Source organism: Cryptomeria japonica, unplaced genomic scaffold, assembly GCF_030272615.1.
Source record: "Cryptomeria japonica unplaced genomic scaffold, Sugi_1.0 HiC_scaffold_251, whole genome shotgun sequence".
In the NCBI taxonomy this organism is placed as follows: domain Eukaryota; kingdom Viridiplantae; phylum Streptophyta; class Pinopsida; order Cupressales; family Cupressaceae; genus Cryptomeria; species Cryptomeria japonica.
In genome coordinates, this window is record NW_026729073.1 from 50,001 (window position 1) to 56,102 (window position 6,102).

Genomic DNA, 6,102 nt, shown 5'->3' on the forward strand with positions numbered 1-6,102 from the left:
CGTTCCGTTTTTTTCACTATCTTTCAGAACGGAAATTTTAAAATCTCGTTTTTTTTTGCCTTTTCTGGAAATTAGTGAAGGCAGCGCATCAAAGGTGCGCAACGCTGGTGCGAACCTGGGAGCGCTCCGATGTGTGCTCCAAGGTGCGGCGTGCACGAAGTCGGACCCCGGTTTGCCCCGGGTGCGCACCTCGCGTGCACCTTGGTGCGCACACCTTGGCTGGGTTGCGCGCCCTGGTGGGCACCATGGTGCGCACCAAGGAGCGCTCCGAAGTGTGCTCCAAGGTGCGGCGTGCACGAAGTCGGAGCCCGGTTTGCCCCGGGTGCGCACCTCGCGTGCACCTTCGCCGCGGTGGGCACCATGGCGTGCACGAAGTCGGAGCCCGGTTTGCCCCGGGTGCGCACCTCGCGTGCACCTTCGCCGGGGTGGGCACCTTGGTGTGCAGACCTTGGCTGGGTTGCGCGCCCTGGTGGGCACCATGGTGCGCACCAAGGAGCGCTCCGAAGTGTGCTCCAAGGTGCGGCCTGCACGAAGTCGGAGCCCGGTTTGCCCCGGGTGTGCACCTCGGGTGGGCACCTTGGTGCGCATGCCTTGCCTGGGCTGCGCACCAGGGCGGGCTCAAGATGGCACCCGCGTTCCTTTTTTTTCACTATCTTTCAAAACGGAAATTTTAAAATCTCATTTTTTTTTGCCTTTTTCTGGAAATTAGTGAAGGCAGCGCATCAAAGGTGCGCACCTCGCTGCCCACCACGGTGCGCAACGCCGGTGGGCACCCGGGAGTGCTTCAAAGTGTGCTCCAAGGTGCTGCGTGCACGTTGTCGGAGCCCGGTTTGCCCCGGGTGCGCACCTCGCGTGCACCTTCGTCGGGGTGGGCACCTTGGCTGGGTTTGCCCCGGCTGCGCTCCGAAGCGGGGTTATTGGAGCGCCGCCTCTTTTTTTGTCGGAGCGTTTGGTGGGGTTTCTCGCATTGGCTCTTCCGAGGCCCGGTTGCCACCCTGGCGCGCACGAAGTCGGAAGTAGGGTTAATTGCCCGGGTGCGCACCTTTGCCAGGGTGGGCACCTTACCTGGGCTGCGCACCAGGGCGGGCTCAAGATGGCACGCGCGTTCCGTTTTTTTCACTATCTTTCAAAACGGAAATTTTAAAATCTCCTTTTTTTTTTGCCTTTTCTGGAAATTAGTGAAGGCAGCGCATCAAAGGTGCGCACCTCGCTGCCCACCTTGGTGTGCTCTGAGGTGCGCACCCGGGAGCGCTACGAAGTGTGCTCCAAGGTGCGGCGTGCACGTTGTCGGAGCCCGGTTTGCCCCGGGTGCGCACCTCGCCTGCACCTTGGCCGGGGTGGGCACCTTGGCTGGGTTTGCCCAGGGTGCGCTCCGAAGCGGGGTTACTGGAGCGCCCCCTCTTTTTTTGTCAGAGCGTTTGGTGGGGTTTCTCGCATTGGCTCTTCCCAGGCCCGGTTGTTGGGTGCGCTCCCACCCTGGCGCGCGCGAAGTTGGAAGTTGGGTTAATTGCCCGGGCGCGCACCTTCGCCAGGGTGGGCACCTTGGTGCGCACACCTTGGCTGGGCTGCGCACCAGGGCGGGCTCAAGATGGCACCAGCATTCCCTTTTTCTCACTATCTTTCAAAACGGAAATTTTAAAATCTCGTTTTTTTTTTGCCTTTTATGGAAATTAGTGAAGGCATCGCATCAAAGGTGCGCACCTCGCTGCCCACCTTGGTGTGCTCCGAGGTGCCCACCACGGTGCGCAACGCCGGTGCGAACCCGGGAGCGCCCCGATGTGTGCTCCAAGGTGCGGCGTGCACGAAGTCGGACCCCGGTTTGCCCCGGGTGCGCACCTCGCGTGCACCTTGGTGCGCACACCTTGGCTGGGTTGCGCGGCCTGGTGGGCACCATGGTGCGCACCAAGGAGCGCTCTGAAGTGTGCTCCAAGGTGCGGCGTGCACGAAGTCGGAGCCCGGTTTGCCCCGGGTACGCACCTCGCGTGCACCTTCGCCGGGGTGGGCACCTCGGCTGGGTTGCGCGCCCTGGTGCGCACCAAGGAGCGCTCCGAAGTGTGCTCCAAGGTGCGGCGTGCACGAAGTCGGAGCCCGGTTTGCCCCGGGTGCGCACCTTCGCCGCGGTGCGCACCATGGCGTGCACGAAGTCGGAGCCCGGTTTGCCCCGGGTGCGCACCTCGCGTGCACCTTCGGCGGGGTTGCGCGCCCTGGTGGGCACCATGGTGCGCACCAAGGAGCGCTCCGAAGTGTGCTCCAAGGTGCGGCGTGCACGAAGTCGGAGCCCGGTTTGCCCCGGGTGCGCACCTCGCGTGCACCTTCGGCGGGGTTGCGCGCCCTGGTGGGCACCATGGTGCGCACCAAGGAGCGCTCCGAAGTGTGCTCCAAGGTGCGGCGTGCACGAAGTCGGAGCCCGGTTTGCCCCGGGTGCGCACCTCGCGTGCACCTTCGCCGCGGTGGGCACCATGGCGTGCACGAAGTCGGAGCCCGGTTTGCCCCGGGTGCGCACCTCGCGTGCACCTTCGCCGGGGTGGGCACCTCGGCTGGGTTGCGCGCCCTGGTGCGCACCAAGGAGCGCTCCGAAGTGTGCTCCAAGGTGCGGCGTGCACGAAGTCGGAGCCCGGTTTGCCCCGGGTGCGCACCTCGCGTGCACCTTCGCCAGGGTGGGCACCTCGGTGTGCTCCGAGGTGCGAACCCGAGAGCGCTCCGAGGTGCCCATGAAGTCGAAAGTCGGGTTAATTGCATTGTTTTCCCCGGGTGCGCTCCGAGGTGCGCAACATCGGCGCGCACCAAGGAGGGCTCCGAAGTGTGCTCCAAGGTGCGCACGATGGCGTGCACCTCTGGTGCGCACGATTCGGAGCTCGGTTTGACCGGGGTGCGCACACCTTGGCTGGGTTGCGCACCTTTTGTGCGCTCCAAGGTGCGCACGAAGTCGGAGCTCGGTTTGCCCCGGGTGCGCACCTTCGCCAGGGTGCGCACCTTGATGCGCACGCCTTGGCTGGGCTGCGCACCTTGGTGGGCGCCATGGTGCGCACCTTTCGTGCGCTCCAAGGTGCGCACGAAGTCGGAGCTCGGTTTGCCCCGGGTGCGCACCTTGGTGGGCGCCATGGTGCACTCCGAGGTGCCCAAGATTGGTGCGCACCAAGGAGCGCTCCGAAGTGCGCTCCAAGGTGCGCGCGAAGTCGAAAGTTGGGTTAATTGTCCGGTTTGCCTCGGGTGCGCACCTTGCGTGCACCTTCGCCAGGGTGGGCGCCTTGGTGCGCACACCTTGGCTGGGCTGCGCACACCTTGGCACCCGCGTTTCCTTCATTTTAAATTTTTTTTTTTTACAATCTCTCAAGTGGGAAATTCTATAATCTCAACTTTTTTTGCCTTTTCAGGAAACTTTTGAATGGAGCGCATCATTGGTGCGCTCCGAAGTGTGCTCCAAAGCTCTCTCCAGCTGCGTGCACCTGCCCCGGCCGCGCACCCGGCCCCGCCCAGCTTCGCTCACCTGTCCCGGGCGTCTGGTGCGGAACCTTAGAGTAAGAAACATCACCGTGCACCTTGGCCAACGTGCGCGACTCGACCGAGCGCGCACTGGCCGAGGTGCACACCGATTTCACCTGGGTGCGCGCGCAGCACCTCGGGCGCACCGGGGTGCGCGCACAACGCCCGGGTTGCACCGTGGCCTGTGTGCTCGGGGCGCCTCGGGTGCGCGCTCGGTGTCGCCCCCGCGCGCGCGGTAGTGCGGGCAGCGCACCCCGGCCCGGCCCGGCCCCGACGAGAACGCAAACGGGCAAAAGGTTTATTCAAATAGCATTGCGACGCCCGGCGAAAAACTAAAAAAGGGTGCAACACCGGGACTTCCCGGGAGGTCACCCATCCCAGTACTACTCCGGCCCAAGCGCGCTTAACTGCGGAGTTCTGATGGGATCCGGTGCACTAACGCTGGTATGATCGCACCCGTTATGAGCTTGTCGCAGTGTGTACTTAGCAAACCGCGACCCACGTGCGAATCCACCCCGGCCACCCACCCCCGTCGAGGTGCACACCCTCCCTCGCGAAGTGCGCCCCGTTCGCCAAGTGTGAGCCCTGCCCGGGTGCGCGCACCTTGCTAGGGCGTCGGGTGTGCACCCGGCCCGGCCTACGTGCGTGCACCTGGAGGGGGCGTCGTGTGCGTGCAGTGTCCCGTCTGCAACGCGGTGCCCACACACCACCTCGGGCGCAACGACCTGCGCTCACATGTGGGCCGAGTGCACCTTGGTGCATGTTCGGGGCGCCTCGGGTGCACGCTCGATCTTGCCCCGGTGCACCAAGGCGCTCGGTTTGCCCCGGGTGCGCACTTGGTGCAAGGTGGGCACCCAAAATAGGGATCAAGCACCAAAACACAAGTTTCGGGATGCAAAATGGGACCCAAGGACCACAAATGCGTTCCAAGACCCATGATGGGTCCACGAGAACAAAAATGTGTTCCGAGACTTAATAAACAAATATTGGGTTTTAGGAGAAGAAACATGCTCTGATGCCCAAAACGAGAATCGACCCCGAAAAGGCCACAGGCCAAAAGTGGGATGCGAGACAAAAAAAAATGGGACCCGAGGACCAAAATTGGGTTCCCAGGTCGAAGACAGGGCAACCGGACAAGAAACGACCTCTAAGGCTCGAAATGAGTCCCGACGACTAAAACTTGACAAGAAGCACCCATCAGGCACCCAACTCGACACCCATGGGATGCCGACCCACCCGGGCTTCCACCTAGCACACCTTGGCACCCACCCACCCTCGCACCCAACCTCGCACCCAACTTAGCACCTTTGAACCCACATTGGCACTCACCCTGACCCTGGCACCTTGGAACCCACATTGGCACTCACCTTGACCCTGGCACCCACCTTTGCACTCACCTTGGGACCCACCCTGGCTCCCACCTCGGCACCCACCCAGACACCCACCTTGGTTCCTTGGCACCCACCTTGGATCCTTGGCACCCACCCCGACACCCACCTTGGCACGCAACTTGGCTACTTGCCACCCACCTTGGCTCCTTGACGCCCACCCCGACAACCACCCCGTGACCTACCCTGGCTAGGGTTGGTGCACACCCACCCTGGTGCCCACCTTGGCACCCACCCTATGACCCACCTTGGCACGCACCTTAGTACCCACCCCGTTACCCACCCTAGGACCCACCCCGTGACCCACCTTGGCCAGGGTGGGTGCACCCACCCTGGTGCCCACCTTGGCACCCACCCATCCTAGCACCCAGCCTGTGACCGGGCTTGGAACCCAACCTTGCACCCGCACCCGTCTTGGCCAGTGTGGGTGCGCACCCATCCTGGCACCCACGTTGTGACACACCCTTTAACCCACGCACCCTAGCACCCACGTTGGCACCCACCTTGGAACCCAACCTAGCAACTTGGCACCCACCCCGTGACCCACCTTGGCATCCACCATAGCAGTCGCCGACTTGGCACCCACCTCGGCACCCACCTTGACACTTGTGGACCCACCTTGCCACTCACCCTAGCATCGACCCATCCTAGCACCCACCCTGGCACCTTTGCACCCTAGCACTCACCCATCCTAGCACCTAACCTGTGACCCACCTTGACACTCACCCTCGCACCCACCTTGGAACCCAACCTAGCACCCACCCACCCTGACACCAACCCTAGCACCTACCCACCCTTGCACCCACCCTGTGACCCATCTTGGCACCCACCCATCCTACCACTCAACCTATCACCCACCTTCTCACCCACCTTGGCATCCACCTTAGCACCCACCCACACTGGCACCTTGGCACCCACCTCGGGCAAGGTGGGTGCACACCCACCCTGGCACCCAATTTAGAACCCACCGAGCATGTTACCCACCTTGGCACCCACATTGCAGCCCACCCTAGTACCCACCCTATGACCCACATTGGCATCCACACCCTAGCACCCAGGCACCTCGACACCCGCCTTGACACCCACCCTAGCACTGAACCTGTGACCCACCTTGGAACTCACCCTAGAACCCACCCACCCTGTGAACCACCTTGGCATCCACCTTAGCACCCACCCACCTTGGCACCCACTCTAGCACTCACCCATCCTAACACCCAACTTGTTACCCACC

At 63.0% G+C, this 6,102-nt stretch overlaps 1 non-coding gene across 1 annotated transcript; it reads right to left on the reverse strand.

Moving 5' to 3' along the window:
- Positions 1-3,822: 3,822 nt before the first annotated feature.
- LOC131869547 (5S ribosomal RNA) lies at positions 3,823-3,941 on the reverse strand. The gene has a single exon (XR_009367929.1). It is a non-coding gene; the product is annotated as a 5S ribosomal RNA (ribosomal RNA).
- Positions 3,942-6,102: the final 2,161 nt, after the last annotated feature.